Genomic DNA, 18636 nt, shown 5'->3' on the forward strand with positions numbered 1-18636 from the left:
TGCAAGTACAAGAGTACAAGAGTACAAGAGTACAAGAGGAAATCCAGCTCTTTTATTCCCTCATAATTAAATGTGACTTTTTCATGTTCCTATCGAAAAATACAGTATAAAACAGTAATATTGTAAAATAGAAAAAAAAAATTAGTAACTGTTTTCTATTTTAATATATTTTAAAATTGAATGTATTCTTGTGATGGTAAAGCTGAATTAGTCTTCAGAGTCAGAAATTAAGACATTTATTAAAACATTATTAAAACATTTGTCTTACCCCAAAATTGTGAATGATAGTGTATGTCTAAAAATATGTAGTTAATAATATAATTTAAATAATATAATTAATAGTTACAATGAATTCAATTCCAATGAATAAAGTAATAATTAATAAAGAAGTGCAGATCATGTTTCTGAAAGTCTACTTCACCCTTTTATAGGAATGCTTACTTAAATTACTACAAAACACAGGCATGTTCGTTTATTAAAAGTAACAGACAACTTACTGCATAACATGACCTTGTGTTCCATAATATCATGAGCTGTTAGAGCAGGATGCAATTGGTTATGTAATGGTGAAATTTGAAGTTAGAAGACATCATTACATAGTGGCTTTTCCAGTCATATTAATGTCAATAAATCAACACTAATATAGTCCAAATTTGCTCATGTTTCAGTTATTACACAACTATACTAGAGGAGTAGAGGAAACGACTGGTGTCATTATTCTCTGACACAAAGCATCATAAGCTTTTTAACTCATATGCTATTCAAATTACCAGTATAATGTATTTTATTATATAATCAAGAAACTTACAGCTAAAAGATGTCAATACGTTGTGATTTTCTTGAGGTTAAATAAACTTTGGGCTGCATCAAAAATTAGTGACTGATATACTACATGGTTTTCCAAGATGTGCTCGTGTTTCATTGAATCGATGATTGAGAGAAAAGAGCACAGCAGGCCGGCGTCACAGACCATCATGTCAAGCTGTGGTGTGCTGTTAAAAGTTCAGCTTGAATTGTTTTCACTTGTGCTGTAATTTAATGAGTTACTTCTGAAATCTTCCATGATGCTGCAAATCCCAGAATAAGCATCTTAGATTAAATAAAACAGCCTTTAAATAAATAAGTGGATGAAAATGCCTGCTTGAATTTGAAGGTTGTACGGGACAGAACAGAAACGCGTCTTGACCTGCGCTTTCTAATTTATTTAATGATAGTTTTGAGCTTAAATGAAAACCACATAATCTGCAAGTTTTAAACAGCACACAAAGCAAATCACCTGAGCCCATTTGAATCGGTTATGCTTATACTACTTGCTTATTCTTCCTGCACACACCTGCATTTGCAATGGGCCTTAACTTGGTTTCAGTTGTTGGTTGACATATGATGACCCAGCATAAGTAAAAATGTCTCCAGGTTACGTATATAACCATGGTTCCCCGAAGGGAACAAAATGCTGCATCGGAAACGCTATGGGAATGCCCCCAGCGTGACCATGCTCTGAATCACATGTGTAATCAGTCCAATGGAAGGGCGAGACGTCATAGGCGGGTGATGTAGCGACCAGGAAACTATAAAAGCACGTGAGGTGGAACCGGCGTCAGCTTCTAGGAATGAAGCAAGCACTCGCAGGGATGCCGGAAGTTTCGTTCCCTTCGGGGAATCATGGTTACATACGTTACCTGGAGACATTCCCTTTCAGGAACTTGAGCTGAGCTATGGGAACGAGAATGCCCACGCCGCCAGACTTGCAAATCCCAGTCTAGTCTGGAAGACCACAGCTAAGACGAGAGAACAGAAGAGCTAGGAGTGGCTTGCATATCTAAGTCATATAATCTGACAAATGTGAGGGGCATGGACCATTCCGCTGCGTTGCAGATATCTTGCATAGACACACCTGCTAAGAAGGGCTTGGAGGCAGCCATACCTCGGGTCGAATGAGCATTGACCTCCAAAGGCGAGGGGAGATCAGAGGACTCGTAGGCAAGAGTAATGACATCAACTATCCACCGACTGAGTGTCTGCTTCATAGCAGGGAGACCCCTATTAGGGGGACCATAGCATACAAGCAGTTGGTCCACCCTTCTCCACAGGGCAGCTCTGTGGATGTATGTGTCCAGTGCTCGCAGCTTCTGCTGGTCAGGCTCCCTGAAGGGAGGAGGACAAAAGGCCTGTAACACGATAGGCTGTGGTGTAACAGAGGGAACCTTAGGGACATACCCCGCACGAGGGTAGAGAAACACTTTGGCCATGCGCAAAGTCCAGATAAGAAGGGGCCACTGAGAGGGCCTGAAGATCCCCAACTCTTTTTAGAGAAGTAATAGCCAGAAGAAGGACAGTCTCAATTGTCAGAAAGTGAAAGTGAAAAGTTTCTGCTTCAAGGCATACAGTTTCCTCGTAGAGGGAGCTCTAGATTGGAGGATGGTTTCAACAACCTCGGTTGTGAGACCGGAAGCTACGAGTTGTGCCCCCTCACAGGCCACACCCATAATTTCCACAGCACCGGGCAATTTCATAGTCGCACGCAGTAGTTTTCAGTCGCAAATGCGACTGAAATGGTCGCACTGTCGAGCCCCGCCTCAGAGGCCACACCCATAATTTCCACAGCACCGGGCGGGGGTGGAGAATCATACCCTTCGCCTGTGAGAGGCGATCCCTCCTGATGGGAATCTCCCATGGAGAGCCGTCAAGAAGGGAAGTCAGGAGCAGCATTCACACACTTCGTGAAAGTGTGGGGTGAGAGTGCTAGGCCGAAAGGAAGAACTCAATATTGGTAAGCTTTGCCCCTGAAAGCAAACCTCAGGAACTTCCTGTGAATGGGAAGGATGGAAACATGGAAATAAGCATCTTTTAGACAAACAGTAAATAAGACTCACAGAACATAAAATTTGACTGACACAACACAGAGCGCTTTGCTGAATCTTTTAGCTTATTTAAGCAGTCACTTTATGGGGTTATTTGACTGATAAATATGATATCTACTGATGTCTGAGGTAGATAGGAATGATCTTGGCTCTCTGGCGTGTAGCATCTGTGTGTAATAATACACACTATATATTCTCTTTTTATATGACAAATACTCTGTAACCTCAGTTAACAAGCCATATGAGGACCCATGGACCCTTCCCCCTGGAATGCGTAACACCCCAGGAAGTCGAACAGGCCACTTTGTTGCATGGCAACCAACGCTGATATCACTGGGTTTATTGGCCAAAAGTATGTAAATGGAAAATCCCTGCTTGTCCCAAGGAAAAGCAGAGTAGAAATGGACTGTGTTCTAGTTAATTCATAGAAAAACCGTTATTTGAATGAACACACATATTTCTTCAGGCCATTGAGTATATTATTGTCATTGTGTATTTTGTCTTTGATATTCTTAGACTATTTTAGTATGCTTGTGAGAGGACCCATTCCTGATCCTCCCTTTTCACTATATGTAATCCTACCTTGTTTAGTATCTATGAATTTGCCTTCTTATGATCGAAACAAGCGGGTATATTATATGGTGGTACATAGGCAATATATATTAGGGCCCTGAGAATCGTTAATAATTTCGATTTAAATCCATTTGCAAATTACCATGCTTAGAGAACAAAGGGTCGTAAACCCTCCAGCAATTGCCACCTCCCGCTCGGAAATTCCATTTTGCTCATTGGACAAGCCCATCTTGAAAGGCGGAGATCTTCTCCGACCTTAAAGGCCCGGCTCCAGGGACCCGCCCCAGTCGGTGATTCAGTCAGAAGCAAAGATGATGTGAGAAAAACGCTTCAGGATACAAAGCATCTGTGCCAGGCCTTTCTTCGGCCTAGTCCTTTCCATTCATCAAGTAACACTGACTCAAACTGGTTCTTCTCATCGACCCGAATTCAGCAAAGATCTACGGGAAGCTTTAAGATTTGCATCAGGAATCTCTTTCAGACCGCCGAGACTCGCTAAGTATCAAACTTAGTCTTATTAATTGATACATTAAGTATCAGTTACACCTTTTTACAAAGGTGTGTTTGAACTCAGAATCTGACGTATCCCTGAAGGCTTTGATCTGTTGAATATACATGCAAAGTGTTCCATAAAATCCATTCTTTATGCCTCTTTCTATGCTGAGTTAAACTTTAACCCTTTCCTATACCAACTGTATGTGTGTGTGTGTGTATGTGTATGTTAGACCGGCTTAATGTGTTTATGTAGTATGTTAGACTAGTTTAAGTGTTTATGTAGTTAATAAAACCTTACTTGTATCACACTTGACGTGTTCATTGTTTACTCATAACCGGAGTCAATAATCATGCAGATTTACGTTACAAACTTATAGAATTGTACAGTAAGAAAGTTATTTCCCTTAACCAGGAAATTAACGTCTTAGAATTGACAAGACAGTTGACCCTGAGTGGTCAGCTAAATATCTACAGTGGATCTAAAATATGAATAGTTAATTATAACTAGTTATGGTTAATTATTCATGATAGGCTGTGGTGTAACAGAGGGAACCTTAGGGACATACCCCGCACGAGGGTAGAGAAACACTTTGGCCATGCGCAAAGTCCAGATAAGAAGGGGCCACTGAGAGGGCCTGAAGATCCCCAACTCTTTTTAGAGAAGTATTAGCCAGAAGAAGGACAGTCTCAATTGTCAGAAAGTGAAAGTGAAAAGTTTCTGCTTCAAGGCATACAGTTTCCTCGTAGAGGGAGCTCTAGATTGGAGGATGGTTTCAACAACCTCGGTTGTGAGACCGGAAGCTACGAGTTGTGCCCCCTCACAGGCCACACCCATAATTTCCACAGCACCGGGCGGGGTGGAGAATCATACCCTTCGCCTGTGAGAGGCGATCCCTCCTGATGGGAATCTCCCATGGAGAGCCGTCAAGAAGGGAAGTCAGGAGCAGCATTCACACACTTCGTGAAAGTGTGGGGTGAGAGTGCTAGGCCGAAAGGAAGAACTCAATATTGGTAAGCTTTGCGGGGGTGGAGAATCATACCCTTCGCCTGTGAGAGGCGATCCCTCCTGATGGGAATCTCCCATGGAGAGCCGTCAAGAAGGGAAGTCAGGAGCAGCATTCACACACTTCGTGAAAGTGTGGGGTGAGAGTGCTAGGCCGAAAGGAAGAACTCAATATTGGTAAGCTTTGCCCCTGAAAGCAAACCTCAGGAACTTCCTGTGAATGGGAAGGATGGAAACATGGAAATAAGCATCTTTTAGACAAACAGTAAATAAGACTCACAGAACATAAAATTTGACTGACACAACACAGAGCGCTTTGCTGAATCTTTTAGCTTATTTAAGCAGTCACTTTATGGGGTTATTTGACTGATAAATATGATATCTACTGATGTCTGAGGTAGATAGGAATGATCTTGGCTCTCTGGCAAAATCCTACAATGTGATTTTCTGGATTTTTTTTTCTAATTTTGTCTCTCATAGTTGAGGTATACCTATGATGAAAATTACAGGCCTCTCTCATCTTTTTAAGTGGGAGAACTTGCACAATTGGTGGCTGACTAAATACTTTTTTTCCCCACTGTATATATTTTTTCTTCAAGTGAAAAGTGTAATAATCCCCTATGGAGCATAGTAACAGTGACCGTCCACTTTTCCCAGCTGCCTTGGTTCTGGGTGTGTTTTTTTTCAGATGTATTTTCTTCACTGGAGTATCCAAAGAAACTTCAATGAAGAGGTTGTGAACCAAAACAACTAGCTTTGAGATGTATCACAACATAGACTTTAAAGAAAAAAAATTAAAGAAAGACAAAGGTATGATATTGTATTTAAATTAATTTACTTTTTATTTATTTATTTTTGGCTAAGTATTAATATATAATGTGTGTAGTGTATAGACTTCTTTGTTTACATAATTTCCAAACTTCCTGAGTACAATCGCTGCTGAGTTTTTGTGATGAGAATTCTATTACAGTAATACAACTGATTGGTATATGAATAGTGTTGTACTTCACTGTGAATGTGGCTACTACGTTGTTGTTGTTTTTTTTCTTTTAATATTTCTTTTTAAAGAAATAGCTTGTACAGAAGCATATATCATTGCTTAACAATTGTGGAGCTCATGGTAGGTCTCTCTTGAAAGATTTATACAGAATCGTTACGACACAATTTCTCTGGAAATTTCCAAAACCAGACTGCTGTGCTCTATTAGGTGATTCTCATTAGAAGCGCCTTAAAATTATTTGTGAAATGAAATACTATGCATTTGACATTTTGATTTATTGATACAAATGTCATAGTGAAATGTATGACTGGCACCAAATAAGCAAATTCTGTCCAATATGAAGCTAATTCTGTCTAAACGTTCTTGTAATGCCAGTGTGCTGTATGGGTCTTCCCTTCCAGTCCTGTCAGCGAGTTCACTGATGTTTTATAGTGGTATCTTCTGAACTGTCAGCTGCAGTATTCTGGGTAACAGTGTGTTTATACTATATATTATGTTAGATCTCTGAAAAGGAAACGCACACTCCCTATCTATCCTACTTCCTCTATCTTGACATGCAGCACACAGACTTAAGCAGGTTTTGTGTAATCCTGTCGGTTGCCTTGAGGTTTCGTTCATCAAAGCCATTGATGGTCATCCTTTAGTGGTATTGTTTCTTTATAAAAGATCAATACCCTGTGAACATCCAGTTGCAGCATGAAACCAGTAGATTCACATTAGAAATAAAATAGATTAATAGCAGAATGGGATGTAAAGATTTCCACATTACACCTGGCAGTGATGCACCAGAGATGAATTGCGCAATCATATGGATTTTGTGAAACCACCTCCCTCAAATCTGCTTTAAAGTGGAGTTGTTTGAAGCTAGAGTGCTTGTGTAAAGTAGATTAACTCTGACAGATCAACAGTGAGGATGGTTAGTATTTATCTCAAAGCAAGAAAGAAATGTTGATTCATAAATTTGAACTGCTCAAGAAAAAAAAAATGACGCAGTGAAAGCAATCATCGAGTGAACATCTTGCTTTCTATTTGCTATTGGGCTTTCAAGATATTGGCACTTGGAGTTTTAGAGACCTAACAGCAATGCTTCAGAAACAAATTACTGTGTTATTTTTCATCTCACCTCCAGACCTCAATCTAAGAAAAGGCACAATCAAGTGGTGACTGATTGAACCTGTCACCTAACCCTCCTCCGATTGAATTTACCCCACAGTTACTTTGCCGTACCGCTACAGTGTCGTTGGTGGCAGGCGACTCAAAGAATTGAAGAAAGCTTGATAATGTCACCTCCTGTCTTGTCTAGGTGGCTGTCCACAGCAATCACATAAAAGAGTCACTCATGGTAGAAGGATGACACCATGTTGTGTCTGGTGTCTGTCATAAACGCAGCTGCACTGAGTAGTCTGCGTGTGACATGTTTGCGATTGGAGATGTGTCACATTCAATTTCAGGCTGTTATTTTTTAAATGGGATTCTATTCTGGTCAAAAATGAATCATTCAATATTTTGCATTTAGTCGAGATTAGTGCTGATTAGATTTTGCGCTGCGAGTGGAATCAGAGCCTAATTAGAACATTGGTTGGATATGAGGATGAATAGAAATCGACACCTATTATGGAAACTTGAGTTGAACATTACAGGGTTCCCAGTTCTTCAGTATTCTCTGTTGCAATTATCCTTCTTACTAGATATACTCTCATGCCATTTTTCTGCACTTTATAATGACATTTTCATTCTCTCTTATCAAGTATTATTTATTTGTTAAGGATTTAAAGTATTTGGGTATTTTCAGTCTTGTCAACAATTCTTTGAATCTTTCTGACACAATATTTTATTATCATCTGATTGGGTTTTTAATTGTATTCCATTTTCTTTTGAAATCTAGTTGACAAAGCCTTTTTAAAGAGTAAGACTAAATTTATTCCTGACAATTAACACTTACCGCAGATAATACATATTGCGCATATCTACTACTGTTCGAACGTTTGGGTCTGTAGATATTTTAATGCTTTTGAAAACCGACTCTTACACTCTTAAAAATAAAGGCGCTTCACGATGCTATATAAGAACTGTAGCGTCTGGACCACTCAAACACACAATATATATTTTGTTAGCTAGATTTAACAAATACTCTGTAACACCCCAGGAAGCTGAACAGGCCCCTGGTTCCATAGCAATGCTGACACCCGATACATTTACGACCTCCTGGAATTTAGGTGAAGAAAATCGCTTCCTTGCCCTTAAGGAAAATCCACAAGGGAAGGATTTTTCTTTGCTAATTAATTAATTAATAGGAAAACCTTTCTTTGAATGAACACACATGATCCTTCAGGTCATTGGGTATATTATTGTCATTGTGTATTTTGTCTTTGAAATTGTATACTGTGATGCAGGCTTATAATCGAAACACACTCCTGTCATCCTTTCACTATATGTAATCCTACCTTGCTTAGTATCTATGAGTTCGCCTTCTTATGATCGAAACAAGCGTGTATATTATATATTGGTACATAGGCAATATACAGTGGGTACGGAAAGTATTCAGACCCCCTTACATTTTTCACTCTTTGTTATATTGCAGCCATTTGCTAAAATCATTTAAGTTAATTTTTTTTCCTCATTAATGTACACACAGCACCCCATATTGACAGAAAAACACAGAATTGTTGACATTTTTGCAGATTTATTAAAAAAGAAAAACTGAAATATCACATGGTCCTAAGTATTCAGACCCTTTGCTCAGTATTTAGTAGAAACACCCTTTTGATCTAATACAGCCATAAGTCTTTTTGGGAAAGATGCAACAAGTTATTCACACCTGGATTTGGGGATCCTCTGCCATTCCCCCTTGCAGATCCTCTCCAGTTCTGTCAGGTTGGATGGTAAACGTTGGTGGACAGCCATATTTAGGTCTCTCCAGAGATGCTCAATTGGGTTTAAGTCAGGGCTCTGGCTGGGCCATTCAAGAACAGTCACAGAGTTGTTGTGAAGCCACTCCTTGCAAGTATCAAACTTAGTCTTATTAATTGATACATTATGTATCAGTGACACCTTTCTTGAACTAAGAATTTGATGTTTCCCTCAGGTGTAGATCTGCTGAATATGCAAATGGTTTCATAAATTTCATTCCTTATGTCTCTTTTCTGTACTGAGTTAAGCTTTAACCCTTTCCTATACCAACTGTATGTGTGTGTGTGTGTGTATGTGTATGTTAGACCGGCTTAATGTGTTTATGTAGTATGTTAGACTAGTTTAAGTGTTTATGTAGTTAATAAAACCTTACTTGTATCACACTTGACGTGGTTCATTGTTTGCTTATAACTGGAGTCAGTTAATCATGCAGATTTATGCTACAAGCTTTTTTAGAATTGTACAGTAAGAAAGTTATTTCCTTTAACCAGGAAGTTAACGTTCTTAGAATTGACAAGACAGTTGACCCTGAGAGGTCAGCTAAATATCTACAGCGGATCTAAAATATTCATAATTAATTATAACTAGTTATGGTTAATTATTCATATTTCCCATGAGCTGTGTCGCTACAGAACCTTTTTGTCTAGATGGTTCTATAAAGAACCTTTAACATCTGAAGAACTTTTCTGTTTCACAAAAGGTTCTTTGTGGCGAAAGAAGGTTCCTCAGATTATAAAAAGGTAAGAGAGAGACGGTTCTTTAAAGAACCTTTGACTGAATGGCTCTTTGTGGAACCAAAAATGGTTCTTCTATGGCATCGCTGTGAAGAACCTTTTGAAGCACCTTTATTTTTAAGAGTGTATGCTCATCAAAGCTGCATATTTTCCATTTTAATATATTTTTGAATGTAATTTAATTCTGTGATGGCAAAGCTGGATTTTCAGCAGCCATTATTCCAGTCTTCAGTGTCACATGATCCTTCAAAAATCATTCTAACATTCTGATTTGCTTCTTAAGAAACATTTCTTATTATTATCAATATTGAAAACCATTGTGCTGCCTAATATTTTTTGTGGATTCTTTGAATTTTTTTCAGGAATCAAAAGAACAGCATTTATTTGAAATGGAGATCTTTTATAGCATTATATTTGTCTTTAGTGCCATTTTTGATCAATGCAATGCATCCTTGATGAATAAAAGTATGAATTTCTTAAATAGTAAAATCCTATTGACCTTAAACTTTTGAATGATGTACAAATATAATTTTAAATATTTTTGTGTTTTTATTTTTTATTGTTAATCAGTTAGCTATTAGGGGAATTTACTCTACAAATCTAACTAGTTTTAACCAGGCGCAACACAATAAAGGAATGCTTTTATTTAGGGATGCACCGATATGAAAATTTTGGCCGATACGATAACCGATAATCCTTTATTTTTGAAAGCCGATAACCGATATGTTGGCCGATAAATCTATATCCAAATTTTTATATACTTTTTGAGAGCCTGATTACAAAAAAGGTCTCATCATTAAAAACCACATCCCGAACACTTCAACATAAGCAGCCTAGTTTGAACGGTGTATGTTTTAAAAATAATTTTACTCTCCCATTACCAAATTTAGTCATAAAAAAGTCTTACAAATAAAATAATGCATAAATAATGCAAACAAGTCATTGGACATCATTACACGTGTAAAGAATCAAAATGAATGCGCCATAGATCAATAAAATGGAATAGCCTCTGCACGGACAATAATTAAATGATTTTAATTACTAAACCATATTGCTGATGAAAATAATAATAGAAAAATACAAGTGGTTGTTATTATTAATAATGTATCAATGATTTTGAAAAAGGAACAAATTAATACCACTGTTTTAAATATCTGCCGTTTGAGCTGCTCGTGCTGAAGCTGAAGAGCTGAATGAATACAGTAAACTGAAGCGTTTTGCTGGCAGCTTATTTAATTCAAGGAAATGCATCCTGAGATTAATATTAATACAACATAAACATAATATTACAACTTATATATGTACAAAATGACGCAGTTATTGCATGCTATAGTCAGAATGTGTGATCCTGTTGTGGATGCGCTCTTCCCATAACAACGCACTGAAACAGGACAACTAAACCCATAGAATTCACAAAGTTTTATTATAATAATTTTCTCATTAGAATGTTATATACACAACATTCCCAATCATAGTTATTAATGTTGTGCACTGCTGTTTGAGTTTATCACTGGTAAACTGAAGCGCTCTTTTAACTTAACCAAACTCATTCTATATGAGATAAATCAGATATACATCATATAGAAACACAATATTACAACGTACAATTGCACAAAAGGCTGCAAATGAACAGCGCGCATCTGAAGTGTCTCTGAAGGAAATAATGCATTATTTATCGGCTTTAAGATATCGGCCAAATTTTCTTATTGGGCCGATACCGATAACAGAAAAAATGAGCATTTATCGGCCGATACCGATATGGTGGCCGATATATCGTGCATCCCTACTTTTATTATTACTCCTATTTGTTGCATCCTATTGTTTGTTGACATGCTGTGTAGCCCTGCCCATTATGAAATCTCATTACCTCACAATCTTGTTTCACATAGCTACAGTATATTAAACATTAAATATGTTCTCATTGTGTCGTGTCGCGCCACATTTTCACTTTCAGTTCACATCACCTTAAGTCTGGTCGAACAGCGTTAGAACATGAAAGTGAGCAGGGTTGCTTCAGGTCTGAATAAATTAGCTCTGTATAAATTAAATGTTCTGACCTTTTTGCATTTTGTCTTTTAGGTCTTTAAAGGTCAATAGGCTGGAGAAGAGCAAGGGTTGTGTGTTATGTGAAAAAGTTAAACTGTTTAAGTGGTCTAAAATGCCCTTTTATTCAAGTGTTAGCATTAAGCATGAGTCATTTAATCCAGAGCAGCTTGTATTCAACATACAGCAAAAGAACTAAAGAGCAGATTAAACTAGCCCTCCTGTTCCTCTTGCTCTTCATTATGGCATTACTTGTTGGCTTTTCAATTACTATTCTGATCACAGTGACCTGTGTATTCCCTCAGTACATTAAGCACTGATTGCATTATTTATTAACAACAGCCATCAGTTCATTGCTGTTGATCCAAGTTGCTCTATTTCTGCCTTTATCCTCAATTATTGAGAGATAACGCCAGCCGAGATGATATCTAACAGTGAAAGAAGCAGCTGTTTACATCTTGCTGCTGTGCTTTTCAATGCTTACATGCAGTTGTTGTGCCGTAGCAAATGCGAAAAAGTATCAGAGAGTATATTTTGACATAATGGTTAGATGTCGCTCTGGTAAAGCAGAACAACAGCTGTTGTTTCTATCATTAAATTTAGCATTCACACTCATTAAAATGGTCTTCTAGAGGAGTCAAGGTGCGGACAGCACTCACCTGTGCTTATTTGTCGTGTGTTACATCTAGAGCTAATCGTGCAGGACTATCATAAAAGGCCTTTAATTATACTAGTGCTCCCACTCTCACTGTCCGATTGTGCTGAGACATCTAACAGAAGACCTCATTAAGCGCTCAGTCCCTCCCTTCTAGACCCTGCAAATATATCTCCACTAACTCAAAGATACAAACAAGAACTTGGTGAGTTATTTTGGTCCCTAATAGAATTGGGACCTTATCTGGCTTTGTTATCAGTTGATTAAGTAATGCACTGCTGCCGTGGAGACACTTGCTGTATGAGTTTCTCAGAGTTCTTTAGGTGAAGTCAAGGTCAGATGTAATCCAAACTCCCACATACTTTTAACCCAACGAGCTTCTCTAAGTCATGCCTACTGGCCAAATGTAATTATATTTTGTGGGATTTTTAAAGACAAATCAAAAGATAAATGTTGAGCGCACTAAAGCTGTAGGGTTTTAGAAATGTAAATCTTTGTTTCCTTTTATTGAAAATTTTTGGAACTTCATTCTCAAAGTTTATTTCTGAATGATAGTAGTATGTATGGATTGTAAAACTTTCTTGACTTTCTTTTTTTATAAATATTTTTTGATATTTTTTTCTTTTCCTCCATTCAGTGATCACCAATGTTGTTTGGCTACCATCATTCTTCAAAATATCTTGTTTTATGTTCCTCAGAAGAAAGAAATTCATACTGGTTTGAAACCGCTTGATGGTGAGTAACTGATGACAGATTTACTTTATTTATTTATTTTATTTTATTTTTTTGTGAACTTTTCCTTTAACATATTTGAACCATTGGGACATCATGTAACAAATAACATAACTAAATGTGTAGTGTTTCTAGATGTGAACTATTTGTTTCCTCTTTTTCTGTTGCCAGAAATTAAGCATTAAAATATCATTCAAGATTCATTATAGGTCTCTCAAATTTGTTGACGACTCTTGCATATTGTGCACTACATGGCCAGAAGTATGTTGATACATGAACACCACCCATACTAAGTATGTTCTATTTGAATATTTCATTTTAAAACCTTAGGCATTTTATGGAGTATTGGTTCACCATTTTCTCTTCTAGGAAGTTTTTCCACTAGATGTTTGAACATGGATGCAGTAATTTGCGCCCATTGAACCAGAGGATTGTTTGAATGTATGTTTGATTTTGTGTAGCTTTTAGTAATTGGTGTAACTGAAATAGGTACTCTCATTAATTATCATGTTCACATACTTTTCAGTCATGTGTTGTATCTATTAGCATTATGATTTTTAGCACATCAATCATTCCTATGACATGAGAAAAAAAAAGATTATTTTACATCCATTGTGCAGCGTAAAAGTTCAAATACTCGTTATACTCTGTTTTAAGAGGTCAAAGCAGCATATTTTTGCATTTATTGAAGTAATATATTTCCATACATTACCCCGTCCCTGATTCATCAATCAAACGGAGATAAATATTCTTGATTCATTAATCAAACAGAGATAAATGTTTTGCCTATCCGTTTTTCACATGCATGCTTTGCAGTTTGTTCTTACTGTTTTTTTCCCCTTTTTCACATTGCACACTCGAGTCTTGACATGCATGCACACACACACACACACACAGACACACAGAGAGAGACACTGCATAGGTAAAACCAAAGCTCAAGGCTTACTTGTCATCACTTCATTTATCATGCTGAAGACAAAAATATGTTATGCTCATCTCCTGCATTTTTTAACATTTATATTGAAAGTGAGCCATCAAACGGAAGTTGTCGGAGTGTTGTGAGGAGTTCTGTGTTTGATGGAGATACTCCTCACTGAAGGAGCCCTCATATTTACTGATGAAAAGACTGCCGAAATGACACATCATAAGCTTTGCCTCCAGCTCTGAAGGAGGGTGGTGATTTATTGAGCAATTTCTTGTGTTTACCCAGATGCACTATTGCCAGGGTTGCTCTAGTGTTTCAGTTTCTTTTGTTTTGCTTTTTCATTGCACAAGTGCTATTAGTAGTCATTAATGCATTTTTTCGTCGATAATCACCCTGGATTATGGTTGAAGCTCCCAGTGGAATAATTACAATCTTTTAAAGAGGATTTTAGAGCACATTTATGACACGAGATCTGTTTTATCAGCACTCGTTGAAAACACTGAAATCCTTTTACATCTGTTTAAATGGTGTAGTTGCTCAGAGCATTGTCACCTATTATATTGACAATAAACCCTCTCCCTTGAAACCGTTCGAGCACTGATCTTACACTGCCAAATGACAAAAAGGTTCGCTGTGTAACCGTAAATTTGTGTGCTACAGCCTTCATCGTCATAATGAACTTGTGAATAATGCAATTATGACAGAATTCCTCTCCCCCGATTGTTGGCCATCATCATACTAAAGAGTTTGCATCATTTCTGACGAGCCTTTAATCCAATTCGCCCAAAACTAAATCCAATCAGCCACATGGCAAAGCTCAGCAAGATTTCCTGCTGCCTTCACACATCTGAAAGATCTCCCTCTAGAAGGTGTGAGAGAGGGAGAGGTGCACTCATGTTTCCTCACACCCTGCGGGGAGCTCTTATTGAATTACTGCCATGTGGGTCTAGCAGCTGTCCTCCTGGCCACAGCAGGCCGCAGCTGCTAATTGGTGCGTAATAGGCTCAGCAGCAGGGAAGGTCAGAGGGGCGTCCAGCAGCCGTGCCCGTCACCTTTGATAAGAGACTGAAGCATTGTTGAGATCTTCATATCCTGCGGCGGTGTGAAAACAAACAGCAGCCTTATGAAATCAACCTTATGAAAAAAAGATGATTGGAAGTCATTGAGTATATAGCCTCAACTGATGGTAGTGCAAAATTCTCTTGGTTCTTACAAGATGCAAATATTGGTGGTTCATCAGTGGTTAGGATTCACTTGCAACCATTGCAAGTCTCATACAGTATTAAGTCGTTGTTTAGCAGAGGTCCTCATCTTGTGTGTCTTGTCAACACTTTGCTCCAGGGCCATTTGTTTAAAGGAATAGTTCACCCAAAAATGAAAATTTGCTTAAAATGTACTCACCCTCAGCCCATCCAAAATGTAAATGAAATTTTTTTTTTTCATCTGAAGAGATTTGGAGATTTAGCATTAGGCCTACATCACTTGCTCACCAGTGGATCCTCTGCAGTGAATGGGTGCCGTCAGAATGACAGGAGTCTAAATAGCTGATAAAAAATATCATAATAATCCACAAGTAATCCACATGACTCGAGTTGAACAATTGACATCTTGTGAAGTGAAAAGCTGTGTTTGCAATAAGCCTGTTGTTAAGGCATTTTTTTACGTCAAACCATTGCTTCCGGCTAAAGGTCCATTATCCATAATAATGTTTTTCCAGTGAAAAAGTGGTCTAGTCTGAATCAAGAGAGAAATATGCACAGATCAAGCACTGTTTACAAGCAAAAACAGCCCAACAGATTTCAAAGAGGATGAGGATGTGCTTATCTCACTACGGATCATGGTCTTATATTTTGGTCAGAAGCGGCAGTTTAAAGTTAAAAATTTACTGATGGATTTTTTTTCTTCTAAACATGCAGCTTTTCACTTCAAACAATGTTTTGATCGAATTGATCGACTTGAGTTGTGTGGATTACTTGTGTGATGTTTTTAATCAGCTGTGAGAACTCTCATTCTGACGGCACCCATTTAAATCAAATCCAGATATGAAATCACTTTGAGCAAGATCATGATGATGTTGAATGAATGTTTGGAGGAAGTTTCCTCAGCATAGAGTTCCAGAGTGTAAAATATTACAATGAAGTGTAAAACCAGGAGATCTCTGAAAATTGCCATCTTTAATTCTACACCTCTGAGAGTGGCTAATTATGAGCATGGCCGCATGAGTACATGGTCTCTGACTTCTTCCCAGCAGGGTCACTGCTCAGAGAACAGCCCAGTAAAATGATGTACAGACCACCAGAGAAAACACAAAGCATAGTCAGAACCTACCCAGAGGCCACTAGTAATCAACACTATGACTTTGCCTTTCAGGAAGCAGCATAACGCTTGGCTTGTATTGATCATCTGATTGCTGTGTATCATCTTGTTCCTAAGACTGAGGGGATGGAGTATCATCCCGAGTTTCCTCAGAGATCTTCTTTTTCCCTTTCCATTTGTCTTTACATCTGTCTCAACACCTAAGTCATGCATTTTTTGTGACTTTTTGGCATTCTACTTTCTGCTTCTAAAGTGCAGATCAATATTTCTGTTCAGACATCTTGTCACTTATATTTTTCATTCCAACCTCATAAATCAGTTGATAATGCTCTAAAATAACATGTGATGCGATATACAGGTATGTGAAGTTTTATATTGATTTTTTCTTTTCTTTCTCTCCCTCTGGGGTCACAAAGGAGGGGAAACACATTTCATGCCATTTCATTTTCAAAGCTCTCAATAACTAAAACAGCATGAATTTTTGACCTGAAGCAATCAATGCGAGTCCACAAGGAAACAAAAGTGAGAGTTTTTTGCTGTAAACTCCAATCCTGTTTACCAGTGGGATTGTCACTCAAGTCTGTATAGATCATTACTAAGATTTCGCTATTTGGGTTTGTGGCTGTTGGAAAGGGCTGTGAACAGTCCGTAATGATAGAGAAAGAAATTATATTTTGGTTGTGTTCTCTATCCCCAATTTATCCTGTCGTGCAAAACTCTCCAAAAAGGATCAGGAAATGTGGATAAAGGGTTAATCCCCCATTCACTAATACAGAAGTCAGATCAATGGGGGAAGTCAGCCATTAAGAAACAGTCTATCTCCAGACACAGGCAGAATGCCAGCTGCTGTGAACTCTCTCGAGGAGCTGAGGTCTCACCTGCTGCTCCTGCAGACCGCTCTTATAGCTGTCTTCCTGTACAGCAGCCAGGCATTGCCACTTTTACAGCTGCTAATTGGGCAGTTTGCATTTAAAATTAGAATTTTGCCTGAAATAACCGAGAAGCAAGACAGAACGAGGGACTGGTTTATCTGTCTGTGATCCCTTTAAGATCACTTAAAAATTAAATGCAGGTGTCTTTGATTAGTGTTGGAGCTAAACTTTGCAGGGCAGTCGATCGCCAGGAGCAGGGATGGGTACCCCTGCTCTAAACTTTTGTTCAGCCCACAGGTCGCTGTCCAATCAGATGGTGGCTTATTGCCTGCTGTTTGTGGAGAGTATTTCTGCAAGTGTTAAAGAACTTCTTATAAAACTATCATCACCGGAAAATTATGCTGAATATCAATTATTCATTTACACCAATGTTCGGCGAATAAGACAAGCTCTCATTCAAGCTTAAACAACAGGTATTTTGCATACACAGTAATCATAATCACTAAAAGAAAAGTTATAAGGCCAAGATTGAGGTATCATGGTTTCGATAAACACATCACACATATTTAAGACATAAAACATTATTTGTGAATATAGTTGCTCCAATACTTTCAATGATTTTTTAATGATTGTCTGTGTACTCTCTGTTTCTTTGTCTGTGACACGAGAAAGTAAGGGTTTCGGTCATGCAGGAAGCAGGTGGTTAAACATGGGATAGTCATGTGGCGTCACGCTGTATATCCTGTGCTTGCCTGAGGGCATTATTTAATTCTTTTCCTGTTCTGGACATAATGGTTCTATGCATCCACAATCACGAGGCATCCATATGTCATGAAAAGGCTTTTCAGCTCTGGTACAAAAGGTCTCTGTGGTATCTCTTGATTAGATTAATTCAAAGCCTCATGATGGTGATCCAGTGGCATCTCCGTATCCTGTATATGAAATCCCTACATATATATATATATATACATGATATATATCACTTTCAATGTAAATGTAAAAAAATGCAGGAGATGAGCATAAAATCTTGTTGTCTTCAGCATGATAAATTAAGTGATGACAAGTAAGCCTTGAACTTTGGTTTTACCTATGCCGTATCTCTCTCTCTCTCTCTCTCTCTCTCTGTATGTGTGTGTGTGTGTGTGTGTACTTGCAGTGCACTTTTTGCTATTGCAATCACACTAGAAAGCCAATTTGAACTTTTTTTCACACTAGCCCTCTAATGTTATGGAACTTAAAATGTGAAATAAAACTGCATTTGTATTAATATCCTATATTACTAAATATCCCATATTTACATTGTACTGCACACTTAGTTAAAGGGGTCATATGATGCGATTTCAAGTTTTCCTTTCTCTTTGGAGTGTTACAAGCTGATTGTGCATAGATAAGATCCCTGAAGTTGCAAAGACTAAAGTCTCAAAGCCAAAGAGATATTCTTTATCAAAGTTAAGACTCTGCCACGCCCCCCTAAAACGGCTCATTCTAACACGCCCCACATATCTACCTCACTATGT

At 38.0% G+C, this 18636-nt stretch overlaps 1 long non-coding RNA gene across 1 annotated transcript; it reads left to right on the top strand.

Moving 5' to 3' along the window:
* Positions 1 to 1498: 1498 nt before the first annotated feature.
* LOC107568344 (uncharacterized) lies at positions 1499 to 17679 on the top strand. Its single transcript, XR_001606745.1, has 3 exons — positions 1499 to 1510; positions 5413 to 5417; positions 17485 to 17679. It is a non-coding gene; the product is annotated as an uncharacterized lncRNA (long non-coding RNA).
* Positions 17680 to 18636: the final 957 nt, after the last annotated feature.

Source organism: Sinocyclocheilus grahami, unplaced genomic scaffold (genome assembly GCF_001515645.1).
Source record: "Sinocyclocheilus grahami isolate Dianchi unplaced genomic scaffold, SAMN03320097.WGS_v1.1 scaffold1236.1, whole genome shotgun sequence".
NCBI classification, from domain to species: domain Eukaryota; kingdom Metazoa; phylum Chordata; class Actinopteri; order Cypriniformes; family Cyprinidae; genus Sinocyclocheilus; species Sinocyclocheilus grahami.